Raw genomic sequence first — 17348 nt, forward strand, 5'->3', positions numbered from 1 at the left:
CTCCTCCATGAGGGGGAAGGAGAAAGCCTGTGGGCTGTGTTTACCCTGCCGGAATGGGGGGAGGGCCTGTGCCCTTGTTTGGGGTGCAGCCCTCCCTCTGGCTGGCGTCACCTTGCCGCCCGACAGTCAATCTACCCGCAGGCTAAGGGCTCCCAGGGACCCCAGCAGCGGAAAGGCCACCCAGCTATGTTGGGAGGTCATACCTAGGACAGGACCAGGTACTAGGCAGGTGCACTTGCTCAGGCAGATTTGACCACGGAGGGCAGCTAGATCTCCATATTCTCAGACTCAGACTTGATCAGAATCTTCACCCAAAGCCTCCTGGAAATCGCCATCCCCTCCCCACTTCCACGCTGCCCAACTAATAAACGGGGGAGGGGTGGGGAACTGCACTGGCAATGAACAAAATTGCATATTCTTTTTTGAGTAAGTAGAGGGAACTGGGCGGGTCTCCTGCATGGGATATGACCCTCCCTCAATCCCTTGTCTTTGCACAGAGGCTTGTGAAACCCACTGTAAAGATCTCGGCTAAAATATCCTCTTTCACCTGTGATTTTGGGCGTGACTGAGGAACGTTAAGCATTTCAGCTCCTTAACCTGTTAAAAAAAGACCACGAAAACTTTTTTATGCCTCAGAGCCCTCCCGGCGTCCCGCTGCCTTTTAAATGCGCGCCCTGGGAGGGGGGTCTGGAGCCCTTTCTAACTTTCTTTCCCCGGTTGCTCTCGACCCAGTTTTCTGTGCCTGCCCCAACCAGCGGCATTTTCTGTGAAAACACGACTCCTACTCAGATTCCTTCTGAGGATCTGTAGCTCTTTTCGCCCCAGTGAAAACGATCCTCGGCCATGGTTTTGGAGAGTGACACAAATGTGGGACATTATTCTGTGTCTTTGGAAATTGGCAAAGGCTTGCATGCCATAAAGAAATATTTTAAAGCATTAACCTTCGGCTGCAACAGTACCTCGATCTCATTTCGCTTACTGTTGTTTCAGAAAATACCTTTCATGTTGGTTTAAGACAAATTTTTATGTTGTCATTAGTTTTATCTTCTCTTCATTGTTTGTTAAAATCAGGATCTAGGAGTTAAAAATAAATAATCTGCAAAGAGCCAAAGGAGGGGGAAACTGTTCTGTTGTTCAGGGCTGGGGCTTTTGTTTTGTTTTGTTTTGTTTTCTCTCAGCTAAGAGGACACTAACGGAGTTCTCAGGTATTTGCATCTTCAGACAGCTCTGGTGGATTTGAGCACCGAAACTGTACATCAAAGAGTTAAATGTAAATAGCTCGTCTTTGCAGGACATCTGGCTCCTGCCTAATGTAGGTGGAGTTTGGAATCTGGGGTCCCACAAACCCCTTGCATTTTTGGTTGATTGTCTTTAATTACTTTTGAGGGCTGAACAAGGTTGCTTGTGCCTCAGGGAGCTCATGACAGACGAGGAATGTTCTTAATGTCATTTATAAGGAGCACATCATGAAGCATCAAACAGACCAAAAATGACAAGAATAGCAAGTGTATCATTATAGCCTTTATTTAAGTAGACGATGCAGTAAACAGAAAGAAAAACTAACCACACTGGGGGGGGGGGTGGATTTTTTTGCCTTGATTGTCTATTAATCAGAAAGGCATTTATACCCTGATTTTTACAGCATTTGCTTAAGTTCTAATTTCTCTGGTGGAAGGATGGAGAGAGAGAGTCAGGGGATGAGTGGCGGTGGTGCAGAGGTGCTGACAGTCCCTCAGGAAACCCAGTTAAATCCAGTTTAGGGTCCAAAAGGGAAAAAAATACTTGCTAATTATTTTTTACAATTTCTTTCTGGGGAGAGGAGCAAATACGGAGAAGTTGTAGCCAGAAATAAAATCATCAGATTTATCCAATAAAAATATAAGATGGCCAGATACACAAATATCAAACCATTATGTTGTATACTTGAATCTGATGTTGTATGTCAGTTGCACCGCCATAAAAGAAGAGGAGGAGGAGAAGGAAAAATACAGGATGACCAGCTCAATTTGAATTTCAGATAAACAATAGAGAATTTTTAAGTATAAGCAGGTCCCATGCAATATTTGGGACAGATTTATATTTTAAAAAATTATCTGCTGGGTAGGGGGAAGGTATAGGTCAAGTGGCAGAGCGCATGCTTAGCATGCATGAGGTTGTGGGTTCACTCCTTATAAGTAAATAAATAAACCTAATTATTCCCCCCACCGAGGAAAAAAAAGTGAAAAAAAATAAAGAAGAAAAGAAAGCTTTAAAAAAGTTTTAAAAATTATCTGCTGTTTCTCTGGAGTTCAGATAAAATTAATTGGGTGAAATTTGGCAACCCTGTTCAAGGTAGGAATGTAAACCCTGATTCCTTGTCATTTCACCATCTGTGTGTCTGGATCACAGGAAATTAAGTGTTACTGCATGAAAAGAGACATTAAGGAGGGAGGGTGCACAAGCATTAGTCAAACGCTAAATAGTAGTCACTCAGCTGTACTTTACCCCCAGGAGTATATGCTTCTATTATTAGTGAGCATGGAAGCACTTGGCAGTGTCATGATGGACCCCATGGAAACTGCCTCGTCGGGGTAGAAGAGAGGCTGGAAGAAATGTGGGGCTGGGCCTGAGAATTTGAGGCATGGTTTCTGGCTGCTTCCTAGGGGTGTGACCCTGAGAAGGTTGCTTACACGCTCAGAGCTTCAGTTTTCTCATCTATCAACAAGAGTATCTGCATCTCTGTCCCGGAGCGTTCTCACCCGGGTGACACGAGGAACGGACAAGCAGCCCTCTGGAAATGCTGGGGTTTTACAGGAGGAGAGGCTGGGCCTCCTGATGGTGTGGAGCCCTGGCCTTGAGGGACCAGGGGACCCGAGGTTCTGAGGCTATGTGGCCAATGACTTCAGTGTCCTCACTTGTGATCCGTTACAAATTTAAGCCACAATCACCTTTCAAAATGGAAATGGGATCTTTCCATACCCTTCTCAAATATCTGAAATGCTTCTTGTCACCTTTGGAATGAAATCCAGGTCTTTGATGACCTACGAGACCCATCCTGATGTCCCATCCACCCACCCACGTGGTTGTGACCTCCCTCACCAAGTTTCTGCTACTCTAGCCTCCTCACTGCATCTCAGACTCTCCAACTGGGACTGGGGTGAGGCAAGAGAAGGATCCAAGATGCAGAGTTTAAGGCAGCCCTTGTCTCTCTGCAGGAGCTCATCCTCTCTGTGATGAATTTAGAGCAAGTCCCTCTCGGGCTAAGAAGTGGCAGCCCACCCACTCATATATGGACGATGAATTTATGACAAAGGAGCAAAGAACATACAATGGAGAAAGGACAGTCTCTTCAATAAATGATGTTGGGAGACCTAGACAACCACACACAAAAGAATGAAGCTATAACTCTATCTTACACCACAGACAAAATTAACTCAAAATGGATTAAAGACTTGAATGTATGACCTGAAACCACAGAATTCCTAGAAGAAAACATAGATGATAACCTCACTGACATCGGTTTTTGTGATGTTTTTGTGGATCTGACTCCAAAGGCAAGGGAAACAAAAGCAAGAATAAATAAATGGGACTACATCAAACTGAGAAGCTGCACCGTGAAGGAAATCATCATAAAAACAAAAAGGCCACCTACTGAGTGGGAGAAGATATTTGCAAATCATATATCCAGTAAGAGGCTAGTATCCAAGGTATACAGAGAACTCACACAACTCAACAACGACAAAAACCAAGCAACCCAATTAGAAGATGGACAGAGAATCTGAATAGACATTTTTCCAAAGAAGACAGAGATGGCCAGCATGTCCATGAAAAGATGCTCAGTGTCACTAATCATTAGGGAAATGAAAATCAAAACCACAATGAGGTATCACCTCACACCCGTTAGAATGGCTATTATTAACAAAGACAAGAAACAGCAAGTACTGGAGAGGGTGTAGATAAAAGGAAACTTTTATACACTGTTGGTGGGAATGTAAATTGGTGTAGCCACTACGGAAAACATTAGACAGATTCCTCGGAAAATCAAGACTAGAACTGCCATATAATCAGCTATCCACTTCTAGGTATTTATCCAAAGAACATGAAAACACTCATTCGAAAAGATACACGAACCCTGATGTTCACTGCAGCATTATTCACAGTAGCCGAGATAAGGAGACAACCTAAGCATCCACCAACAGACAAAGGGCTAAAGAAGATGTGGTAGATACACAGTGGAATACTACTCAGCCATAAAACGGATGAAAACTTGCCATTTGCAACAACATGGATGGGCTTGGAGGGTATTATGCTTAGTGAAATAAGTCAGGCAGAGAAAGACAAATACTGTATGATCTCACCCCTACGTGGACTCTAAAAAACTGAAACAAATGAACAAACACAGTAAAGCAAAAACAGAGTCGTAGGTACAGAGACCAGATGAGTGGTTAGCAGAGGGGAAGGGGGTTGAGGGGTGAGTGAAATGGATGAAGGGGGTCAAGTGTATGGTGAAGGGTGGAAACTAGCCTTGTGATGGTGATTACTTTGTAGTGTATACAGATGTCTCATTATAATGCTGTACACCTGGAAGTTATATATATAAAAAATAAATGGCACCCCAAGCCCCCCAAAGTCAGAGTTTGTGCGTTGGTAGCAGTTCTGACCTGGAACAGAACCTCCCTGCTCCTGAGATTGAGGCCAGTGCAGAAAATTCAAATAAGCCTACAGAACGTTTCCTTCATATATTTAAAGGTATTCATCTAGCAAAAGTATTGAGCACCCGCTACATGCTTACAACTGTTCTAAGATCCAAATAAACCACCTAATAAGATTATATATTTTAAAGGGTAGAATTTCCATTCTAAGCACTTTGCACAGACCAGGCACCCGACCAGCTGCTTTTATAACGTTGATCCTAACAAACACATTCCTTGAGTTTTTGCTCAATAGACTCGCTTAGGAATTAGCAAGTAAGAAAAGTACAATTAACATCGCCATTGCGTGGGTGAGGAGGCAACCGAGGCTCAGAGAAGGGAGGTAATTTTTTCAAGGTTGCGCAGCTCCGAAGTGATTGGGCAGGGACTGGACTCTACAGTGACCTGCCTTCAAAGACGGTGCTTTAACATCTTCACTCTTCTCCCTCACAGACAAGAGTACACAGTCTGAGCTTCACATGGCTTGTGTGAAACCATCTGAAAAGAAGCGATTTCCTTGGAAAACTTGAGATCAGCTAACCAGTCAAATTAGTCAAAAGTCATTAGTTCTGCTCACGAGATAGGCTTTAAAGAAGTGGCAAAAACCTACCGCAGGTTTTGGCCTGTGAGTATCTTTCCCTCTCAGTTGCCTGACAATAAGGGAAGTAGCCTATGGCAAAACGAAAATGATATTTTAAGTCACCATTTGATTGAATTGAAATGTTTGTTCACTTTCCCTTCACTCTCAGCTTGACTTCCTTGTGTATTAGCGCAGGGCTCTGGAGACTTCTGTAAAGGCTCAGAGAGAAGATATTTTTGGCTCTGTGGGCTGTATGTTCTCCGCTGCAGGGACTCCACTCCGCCGCCGTGGCGGGGAACAGCCATGGCAGCACGCGGTGGACGGCTGTGCTGCAGTGAAACGTCATGCAGTCAGTCTCATTACTCATAGAAACATTCTGTAAAGATGCTGCCAACCCTGCATTAGGGAAAACTGACCCGGTGCTTCTAGAAGAGACCCAGGATTAGGTGCCTGTGAGCCTCAGGTCACACTTTGTTGGCTGATCAATATACAACCCAGTTTTAAAAAAATTTTTTTTATTGAAGTGTAGTTGATTTACAGTGTTAGTTTCAGGTGTACAGCAAAGCAATCCAGTTATTCATATACATACATATATATTTTTTCTTTTCAGATTCTTTTCCATTATATGTTATTACAAGAAATTGAACATAGTTCCCTGTGATACAGTAGGTCCTAGTTGTTTATCTATTTTATACATAGTAATATGTATAAAACTACAAGTTTATCTTTCCCCCACCCTTTCCCTTTTGGGGACCAAAGTTTGTTTTCTATATCCATGAGTCTGTTTTTGGTTTGTAAACAGAATTTGTATCATTTTTTAAAGATATCATATGATATGTGTCTTTCTCTGTCTGACATAGTTAATATGATAATCTGTAGGTCCAGCCATGCTGCTGCAAAGGGCATTATTTCATTCTTTCTTATGGCTGTGTAATACTTCATTGTATATGTAACCTGGTTTTATGTTTGTTTCTGTTTAAAGACACCTTATTTAATATACATCGTTGCTCCATTAACGATGAACTCACAGTCCACAGCACTATAACCCATGCTTGAACAAAGCTCACTTGACATCTATAATTTCTCCATAAAGTACATCACAGCCTTTTTATGCTTCTAAACAGGAGGCAGATCTATGCTTGAGGGCCATTTAAAATAGCAAAATCTCCAACAAAAAGCCCCCAAATGGGGAAAACATTATACTAAAGAGACCATGAAAAGAACATTTGATTGCAGTACAAGAAAGAAGGAAGCAGAGAGTTGCCTTATGTCTCAGCTGGGCAGCTCAAGGTTTTTGCCTCTTTGCGTGTGTTGGAGAGTGACCACAAAAGTGCCACAAGTATTTCTCTAGGGGTAATGGATAAATTTTAGCGAGTAGATAAATTTGTGTATGTGGAATCTGCAAACAATGAGGACTGACTGTCTATGGTCACTGGAATTTGACTTTTATATAATTCTCCTGTGTCACAAAATATTTTCCTTTTTAAAAATTTTTTCCAGCCATTAAAAAAAAAAAAAAACCAGTCTTAGCTTTGAGGCTGCACAGAAACAGCTGGTGGGCCAGATCTGGCCCCTAGGCCGTAGAGACCCAGGATCAGGCCATCAACTTCCCCGCTGTTGAGATTTCTCATGGAGAAGGGAGAGGGGAGACTTTTGGTGACGATGGGGCCCTTCACCGCGTGTCACTGGTGGTAGGAGTCTGACTTTTCTCACTTGGGAAGGAAAATAAATCCATCCCATACCCACTGTCTAATGCTGAGGTGCTGAAGCAATAACACTTTTGAAATGCCACAGGAGCTTGGTTTATGTTCTGAAGACAAACAGGCAAGGAACAAGCTGGTTTCAGAGAGCACCCAACGTACTGAGCTGTCCCCCTAGAACCGCTGCCATCACAGTGACACTGGGAAGAGTTGCAAGAATCAGTGTGTTATCTGAAGGCCAGCTTTTCCCCTTCCTAAAATGCCCTCCATCCTCAGAGTATCTATAAATAGGAGTTAAAAATAAAAAGAAAACAAAGAAACAGAAATGCTGGCCTTATTTCTCCCGGAGACACATCCTTTTGCATTCAGGACAATCAAGGTCATTTATTCCAATGATGCAGCCAGCTCTGAATGCCCAACATGCAAACACAAACCGGGGCAGAAATTATAGAATTTGCTGAAGCATCTTGCCTCCTAATTTTTAGTTTACGCATTGGCCTTTTTTAAAAAGAGTTCTCAAAGAAAAGTCCAGACGTGTTGAAGGAGATGGCATCTCAAAACTCTTCCCAAAATAGATACGGAGTCAGAGTGAAAAATAAAACTGACATTTCCGATAATCTGAGTCAGTTTTTCCATTTGAGGATTATTCATACCTTTGCCTTCCTATGCTGGGGTCAACAGCTAACCAGTGCCCCTGGGAGGAGAACTTCAGTGTGGGGCATTTATTCGATCATTCACTCACTCATTCATTTGTTCATTCAACAATGTTTCTCAAGATTCTACTGTTTACCAGGAACTCTGTCCCCTCTGAGGATGGAAGAGGGAACTAGACAAATTTCTTCTGGGTTTGCCATTTTCAGAAAGTCAGGGATAAAGCCCTGGACCAACCTAGGTATCTAGAATTTTTTCAAAAGTGTTTTCTGGAAATTCTGTGTTTTCACTCAAAAGAATCCAGGGATAGTCAAGTGACACATGCCCTAATCAGTGTGTAACAGGAAACGTCTGGAATGACTCCCTCCTTTGCCCTGAATCTTTAAAAAAAAAAAAAAAAAACCCACAAAAAAATAAAACTTAAACTTTGATCAGTCAGTCGAATCAACGTGAGATTACATTAGTCTGGCAAGTTTTCTCATTAAAAACAACAACAACAACTCTAAATCTTGTGTCTGTGAACCTAGAAACGTATTCTCACTCTGCTCCTCTGAAACCTCTTGCTTTTGTGGAAGATGGTTTCATATTTGTTCTTCACTCTGCAAAACTTGCCTTTGGCCAAAACCAAGTATTAGTTGACAATATCCAATCTGAAATCAGCTGATTTTAACTGCTTCTTAGCAAATCTTTGAAAGGCAGAGGAGGTCGTTTTAAGTGCAATAGGATCTGTCGTTTTCAAGAGCCAACTAATGCCGGGGTTTCCATCAAGGAATACGGGACCCAGGGCTGGGAGCCTGGCCTGTTCAGCCCCAAGGGTGGCCATTCCATTTACCAGATTTCTTTTTCAGAAAGTGCATTTTAAAAGGAGGCACACAGATAGCCCTGGGTCACTTTCTGAAACCCAAGACAGCCAGATCTCTCCTTGAGAACACCTACAGCTGCACCTCCTCCGTCTCATTCCTTGGGGCTGGCTGGAGCACTGGGTGGGAGCAGAAGACCCCCGATCGTGAGCCCATTAGCAGATTCTAGAGAATTCTTAAATAATCACTTCTATTTACTATGGTTGAAAAACTTAACGTCAGAGTTCCAGTCACTCCACACCCAGTGTCTCACAGAAGCAGGTTGCAATATGAATTTTATTACTTGGCACATTTGTGGGTAATGCCCCAAGCTGGTGAGAATCTAAAGGGGTCACTCCCTTAGATTGTGGGAGTAAAAACTACAGTTACCTTAACAAAAGATACAGCCCTTTTGGAGGCAGGCTTGTAATGCGCATCAGAATGTAAAATCACACATACTCAACCCAACAATTCTCTTTAGAGCAGGGGGCACGAAAACTACCTCCCACAGCCTGTTTTTGTGCAGCATGAGCTAAGAATGGTCTTTATATTTTTATATGACTGGGAGAAAAATGATGAGAAGAAGACTGTTTCATGGCACATGAAAATTGTATGAAATTCACTTGTAGTGTCTCTAAGTAAAGTTTTATTGACATACAACCATGACTAGTTGTTTATGCATCGTTGACAGAGTTGAGTAGTTGTGATAGAGACCATATGGCCCACAGAAATATCCTCTCTCTGGCTCTTTATGGAAGTAATTTGCTGACTCCTATATTCAAGGAATATATTCTAAGGAAACTACAGGAAAGGTAACTCCCAACAGGAGGGGACCAGTTAATAAATTACAAGACACCTGTTCAGGGGCGTACTACAGTGTGGCTGTGAGGAAGGGTGATGCAGACAGAGACCGTGCACCTGCATCTCATTCCCATGGAGACGTTCCAGATCATGTTGCTGTATTTTTAAGAAAGAAATGATGTGTTTTCAAAGAGCCTTGAGAAAGTGAACTTACTTTTTTATAAAATGATGTATCTGCATGGATGTAATCAGAGAAAGCATAAAGCAATTCATTTTGAAATTTAAAAAAAAAAACCCTGCACTTTGAGTTTTTTGCTTTATCTGAGTCACTTCATGGACAAGACTTTTCTTTGCATGTTTTCTTCCTGTCTCCTAAAAGGAGTTGTCTCGAAGGATCTCAGGAGCAGGTTTTACTAGTGTTTTTCTCTCTTATCTACTGCCTGATAAGATAGGTTTGACCTTTTTTATCTAATTCCTTCTTTCCAAGGTCATCATCCTAGTGAGGGGGCGAGGTGACTTACGTTTGTCTGTGGGTTGATTAGTTAAGTGTAGACTAAGTGTCTTTTAACTGTGTTCCAACGTCTCATGCAGAAACTTGAATTCAGAACTCACAGACCTGATAATAGTCAAGGAACCTGTGAAACTCCTGGTGAGTCTGTCAGTCAGGTCACCTGAGAGTTTCAGCCCCTAATCTGTGGCCCACACCAAGGTAGCTGTGGTCAGTCTAACTGTGAGGAATGTTCCAGAACCAGGTGGCCATTTTCCCCACTAAGGTAACACCCTGGAAGTAGCTTTCTCTACCTAGTTTTTAGATTAAGTTTATTATTAATATTCTATTTCATTAAAATTTCATCTGATTATTAATTCTCATTAGACAAAAAAAGAAACGACATGGAAAAGAGAAAAAGAAGTAAGGATTGCCAGAGCTGGCCTCCGGTAACTGGGTTTTCTTTTTTGACTGTGTTAAAAAGTCAGCTGCCACCAGCGTTGCTTGATGTGGCTGATTGTTGCAGTGTGTGTTTGCTGCAGTATTTAGGAATATTGAGCGCTTGTATTGAGAACAATAAAAACAAATGGACGGAAGAAACTCGTAAGGTGTGTTCAGTACAGAGAGGGCGCAAGTCAGGAAGCTGTGTGGTGCTGCTCGCAGGGAGGGGAAGTGGAGCAGGGGGTCATCGGGCGCGGAGGTGAAGGTGGGCGGTGGGAGCGCTGTTTGTAGATGAAAAGGTGGAAGGGCCGAGCGAACCCCAGAGGCTCCTGAGACACTGATCAGCCACCTGGAGACAGATATGCCTCCCTCTATAGCCCAGGGCAGGGTGGCTCCCAGCTCCTTCCTCCTGGGTGTGGAGTCCCCGTGCTCACCCTCAGCTCTGATCCTTGCAATCACATGGTCAGCAGGGAAGGTGATGATGTGAGGGAGAGAGAGAGAGAGAGAAAGAGAAGGAGAGAGGTGTGAATGCTGCCAAACACTGGGTCAGGGGTGTGGGCCTTCCACCTGGGGTGTCCTCATCTTAAATGTGTTAATCCACCCCAGCTCATCCCCCTTGCTTCTTGCAGTATGTTTTAGGCTAATTCAATAAACTATGTGATGAAGACATCGTGACTTGGTCTGTGAGCCTGTCTGTCCCATGACCTCTGAGACAGCCTGCTGGTAGTGTCCTGGGAGCTGCCGGTGCAGCAGCGCAGTTCCCCATGCTGTTGGCCCTGCAGCTGAGGTGGCTCTCCATCACCCGCTTTCTCCTCCATGGAATGGTCTGGGCGAGAGGTATCTTACCCTGGATGCCTCACAAATAAAAACTCAAAGTCCACTGGGCAAGCCAAGTGGACAAGCCCAAGGCCTAGGGCTGGAAAGGTCACTGTCCTCCATGAGGCCACAGCAGCTGTGTGGACCCTGAGGCCCTCCAGGACAGGGCCGCCTTTTAGGGCCTTGGCGGCCACAGCACTGCTGACGTTTGGGGCCAGAGGATTCTCCACCGTGGGGTCTGTTTTGTGCGTAGTGGGATGTTTAGCAGTATCTCGGGCCTCTACCCAGCAGACGCTGATAGCACCACCCTCCCCTTCCCATCCAGTTGTGACAACCAAAAATATCTCCAGACATTTCCCTATGTCCCCTGGTAGGCAAAACCGCCCCCGGTTGAGAACTACCGATTTGGATCATTCATTCCATCAGTCATTCTAGACTAAGTTCCAGATGCCTCCCCAAGACTCTCCTGCCTGCATCCTCTGAGGGCAGACACACCTGCTACACACCTGCTCTCCTCCCAGAAGAGGAGTCGAGGGGGGCCAGTGACCTCTCCCTCAAACCAGGCTCCCCTCAGTGCGAGTAGCTCGGGCACCCAATGAAAGCATTCAGAGGAAGGGATGGGCAAGAGTGACCGACTTGGGTTTTCCCAGGGCATTCCCGCTTTAAAGAGCCAGCCCTATTGTCTCCATCAGGTGAGTGCAATTGGGCTTTGAAAACACGGTGTCAGGCTGTCTGTGGGTGAATCCTGACCCCATAACTAACTAGCTGTTGAGCCTGGGCAAAAGAGCTAACCTCTAACTCTCCCACATGAAGTGGGGTCCAACGTGACAAGGAGTGAGGCTTCCGAGCCTGCCTGGGGGAGGTGGTCATGGAGGGTCAGCCGTGAACCTGCAGGGGGACTCGTACTGTCCCCATGCCCTGAAGTTATGATCTGACTGAGATACAGAGACCTACACGTGTACAAAGTTAGATCGTTACATCACTGTCTCCATGTGGCTTCCCTCCTGGAAGGGATATGCCAGCTAATTCGTGGGCAAGGGGAGAAACTTGAGTCTTTACATTTAGGATTTCTCGTGCCCGGAATCTGTAACTTCCGTGATAATATTTTCTTTTAAGAGATGTTGTTTAAGAACATCCCAACTGAGGTTCATTCTGCAAAGTATCTGATCAGTACCTCTCAAAACTGTCAAGGTCATCAAAAACAAGGAAAATATGAGAAACTGTCACAGCCACAAGGAACCTAGGGAGACGTGACGACTCAATGTGATGTAGGGTCCTGGGTGGGATCCTGGGACAGAAAGAGGACCTTAGGGAGAAACTAGGGAAACCTGAACAAAGGACACACTTTACTTAATGATAGCGTATCAATCATGGTTCGTAGTTGTGACAACCGTATGCACGACATTAGTAAGAGGAAACCCAGGGTAGGACACGTGCGGACTCTGTTCTGTCTCTGCACATTTTCTGTTAATCCATATCTATTCTAAAATGAAAAAAATTACGTAAACAAAGTGGAAAATAAGATTTCTGCTCTTTTTCTATTAAAAAGGCAAATCGCACAGCCAGGCAACATAATGCCAGAGGCTTTGAGGCAACACTGTGGGCAGGACATCATGCAGGGGTGAGCGGGGAAGGTCTGGTGTATGGGCTCCCTCTTGCTGCTGTAACAGATGACCACAACCTCGGTGGCTTTAAAACAGCACGAGTTTATCATGCTGCCGTTCCGTAAGTTAGAAGTTGCACACAGTGCTACGCAGGTATCCCCAGCTAAAGCCAAGGAGGCTCTAGGGGCGGGTCCGTTCCCTGGCCTTTCCCAGTACCAGCAGGCCGCCTGCATTCACTGGCTCGTGGCCCCTTTCTCCATCTTCAAAGCCAGCAGCACAGCATCTTCCAATGTCTCCGACGCTGACCTTCCTGCCTCCCTCTTACACGGACCTTTGTGATGACATTGGTCCCACCCAGAGAATACAAGATTATCTCCCCATCTCAGGATCCTTACTCACATCTGCAGAGTCTCTCGTGATGCATCATGGAGCTTGGTCACAGGTTTTGGGGGTGAAGGTATGGATGTCTTGGGGAATCATCATTCTTCCTGCCACAGCTCCAAGCGAGGTCTTCCTCGTCCACTCCGCTTTCAAACAGAGATCAGTGTGAGGTCAGGAACGTTTCTTCCCAGTCTGGGCCTCAGTTTCCTCAGCTGTCACACCCAGTTTCTGGAGCTACATCTTTTAGCTCCAAGATTCCTCCAATGAGGGTGTCAGTGCGAAGCAGTGTTTGAAGTCTGTCTTCACAGGACACCGCAGTCCCCGAGGTCCGTGAAACAAGGCTTGTCGACCGCGACTTGATTCTCCTGCTCGAGGTGCTGGACTACTTGGTTTGATTGGTTGTCCCTCTTTTGTACGGGAGCCCTTTCCAACAGAAACTTGGTCACTGCAGTGAAAAAATTTAAATATTTTGAAGTCTTCCCAGTGGTGCATTCCAGTGCCTTCTTTTAGGGCTAGAATTAGACTTTTGCTTTGGGAAACCAGAGACCTGGGTCCAAACCTAGCTTCATCCTTCACTGGCCAGGAGAGCTAGTCTCTGAAGTTCTCTGAGCCTCAGTTTCCTGCTCTGTAAAATGGGAGCAACAATAACAGTCCCTACTTCACAGGGTTTTTGTGAAGACTCGGGAGAAAGCAATGAAAGCGCGTGGCACGCGGCGTGGTGCCTACTGACCCCACAAAAATGCGGGCTTGAATGTGTGTTCACTGCTCACACACTTAAAAAAAAAAAAAAACCAGAAACTTTCTCCTGCATTCCAGCTTCAATAGCTACAGCAGATAAACCAACATTTGCCTTAACATCTAGCACCCCTTTCCCTGCAGAGAAACATCAGAGCTGCTCAATTGGGCCAAATGTGCTCGGAGCTGTGGTTTTAAAACAAGACAAAACAAAGCAAAATCCCCAACCAAAAAGGATCTGTGAGATGTTGTTTTTCTTGAGGGATTTTGCTAATGCCAACTAGCAAGGAACCCCCACACACTGGAGCAGCAGCCTCCACTTGGAGGGTGATGTTTGTGTGATTTAAGTTGCTGAAGGAGGCATTTATTTAGGCAGAAGGAGGAAAAAAGAAATGATAGGGGGGGAAATACTGGTCCTTCTTCCTTTTGTCATTTTCCTACACTGTGGGCTTAGCTCATAATAAGAAGCCCAAAGAGAAGGGCAGAGGGCCACCGGGATGGCTTTGTTGAGATAGTTTAGTAGAGTGACGGAGATGGGGCCACAGTTGCCTGTGTCCAGGTTCCAGTTCTGCCGCTATCTAGCTGGGCGACCTTGGGCAAGTGGCAAAGCCTCTCTGTGCTTCCATTTCTTTATTTGGTGATAGGAATTATGTCCATCTCATAGGAATGCTGTGGTGATGAAGCGAGTGATACCTGGCACATAGACAGTGCTTTTAAGATGTTAGCTGTTAAGAAGTTAGTATTGGCTGATACTTCTTCCTTTACATGACAAGGTGGCATAATGCATTAGGCTTTTTTCATCACAAAAACGGATGCTTAGTTTAAAGAGGGGAGAGGGGAGTGGTAGGGGGAGGAGTTAAAGGTAGTTCACCAAGAAGAAAATGCAGAGTCAAAACACTCTGTATAAAAAGATGTCCAGCTCCACTAGAGGTCTGTGAAACGCTCCTCCAACATCCACAGAATGTCAGGTTTCACTTATCAGGGTGGCAAAAATTTGGAAGACGGGTAGCATCTGGTGCCAAGGAGAGTACGAGGACATAGACACCCTCATATGTTGTAGATACAACTACAGGAAAAAGTGAAACAGGGGCATGGATCCCACCAGAACGTGGGCTTATTCTCACAGAAGCACAAGTGTCAGTGAGGAAGTAGGAACTGATGAGGAAGTTCACTGCACGTTGTCAGAGCAGAGCCTGGAAATACCCCGAGCATCTGGCAATCGGTCAGATGAATCATGGGCTGTCGGCAGTCTGGAATGCTACATTGTCTTCCCCCATTAGAACACAAACTTTGTAACAGCCGGTCTTTGCTGTTCTGTGTCTTTATTACATAAGGACTGTGTATTGCACCCAGCAGACACTGGATAAAAGTTTGTTGAATGAATGAACGAATGCAACACTTTAACTTTAACCCTGAAAGCATTCAGCCCCTAACTGGGCCACCGAAATGGGCCAGGCAGCCCCGTAGCCAGGTACTGGTGACTGACGTTGAGGACACAGTGGGTTAGAAAGTCCTCTGGGCAGCCGGATCCTGGGAAAACCCTGGTTTGGGAGGACAACCTGCCTGCAATTGCCCCATTGCCTTTCTTACAGTATCAACCAAGCTCTGGCAATTAACTGGGCAATGACTTAGTAAATCTGGAAGCTAAATTTCTTTTGGTGGCAGAGCAAAAGACTGTTGGCAGCCCTAGCTGCATGAATTAAAACAGTAAACAGTTTTTTAAAAAAATAACATTTCTAAACATGCATACACTTGAATTAACATCCAGCTGAGAACTCATCACCAGACTGTCAACAGAAGGCAGGGAAACTGGCTGCGTGCCCCATAAATGCCCCTGACTCTTCTGCTGCAGTGGGGACCACCGCTGGCCTTTCTGGGGTGTTCTACAAAGAAAAGCGTTTCGAGGCAAGGTCTACCCCCTGCACCTTGTCCTAATCCGGGTTGGACACAGCAAGTTACCACTGCAGCCCGTGCAGTGAGGACTCACACAATCACTGCAACCCTTTTCTGGAAAAAGGAAGGGTTGGCTGCAGCTGTAGTTAATTTACTTCTGATTAGTCTAACCTTTCCCCCCTGAGGAAGTTGTTTTGCAGGAGGGGAAAATGCGGTCACAATATTGTTTTATGACTGTTTATCTTTAGAGACCAAGCGATTCTGATTGCAAATATTTATGCGCATTTTTTAAAAATCTCAGCTAATGTTTGGAATGCATTTTTTTTTTTTTTTGTAAGAGTGAAATCAGATTTCGGGTGGATCTAGCAGTTTTGGAAGATTTCAAAGTCATAACCAAGTTTTCTCTACCGGTCCACTGGGACTAATCACAAAAATGTAGCAATTAGGCAAACAAACCTGATCAAAATACAGAATATTATCATTGTTTGCCTTTGGAAGGCTTGTCTCTGTTTTAAATGTCCACTATTAATGACTAGTCTAGAAATCTTAAGTTTTGGCCTGTATTGTATTAAGTAAAAGGACCTCTGAATGAGAAAACTTCGCATTTGTCTTAGAAATGCTACTCTCCTCTTAGAGAAATGATTAGCTCAGTATCAAAGGAAAAGCCCTTCGACACAATTTCCCTACCTCCCAAGTAGCCACCATGGTGGGGTTTGCTACCCTGAGCTGAAAAAGTGACACTGTTTCTTCTAATTCTTCACTTTTCTCCAAAGGTCACTGCCTGCAGATTTGCTGTACAGTGAATTTCTTTGGCCTCTGAAGATGACACTGGGGAGGGCTAGGGGCCTCATACCATGGATCTCTCTTGGGCTAAATTTAGGGTCACAAGAATCTGGGATTAAACCCCGCTTTTGCCAGTGGTACTCTGGCCATAAGGAAAACAACTTAGCTTCTCACACTCTGTATCCTCCTTTGTAAAATGGGGGAAGATGATACTGACTGCTCTGTTGGTTGCAAACTGGCCTAATAAAAGAAAAGGAGACATTGACTCAAGGAAATGTGAAACCCAGGGATAGTTTCAGGTTCAGCTGCACCCAGGAGCATCACTGATGTCATTAGGCATGTGAGATCTCTCCTCCCCTCATTTTCCATCTCTGACATTTGTTTCTCACTGAGGACTGGCCTCTAGCAAAGAGGAGAGACTTTTCTTCTACCTTCTTAAGTTCTGTGACTGGGGACTGTGAATTGAACTGACAAAAGACAGGTAACAGGAGAAAAAGCATATATATAGTAGTTTTGATTTGCATTTCTCTGGTAATTACCGATACTGAGCATCTTTTCATGTGCCTCTTGGCCATCTGTATGTCTTCACTGGAGAAATGTCCGTTTAGGTCTTCTGTCCATTTTTTGATTGGGCAAGCTGATTATTTTCTGAATCTTCTCTTTTCATTTGTAAACTCCTAGTATGTTCTGAGGAAACTGATTGTACCTACTTTACAGCTCTTATAACACCACACGACAGCTAGTTGGTGCAGAAGTTGTCCTTTTGACTCCAACAATGGACAGAATAAAACCCCTTACGTAAAACAGGGAATTGGTTCCTAGGAAAAGGAAATGAATAGGAACAAAGAAAGTTTGAGCTTCGCTTAGAATTGGAAAACCATGATAGCCCAACCCCCCACTTCCATTAACCCCTGTGAAATGCGGTGCATGTGTAGGAGCGTGTACAGCCTCCTGTTTACATTTCAGA

This window comes from Camelus ferus, chromosome 19 (genome assembly GCF_009834535.1).
Source record: "Camelus ferus isolate YT-003-E chromosome 19, BCGSAC_Cfer_1.0, whole genome shotgun sequence".
In the NCBI taxonomy this organism is placed as follows: Eukaryota; Metazoa; Chordata; class Mammalia; order Artiodactyla; family Camelidae; genus Camelus; species Camelus ferus.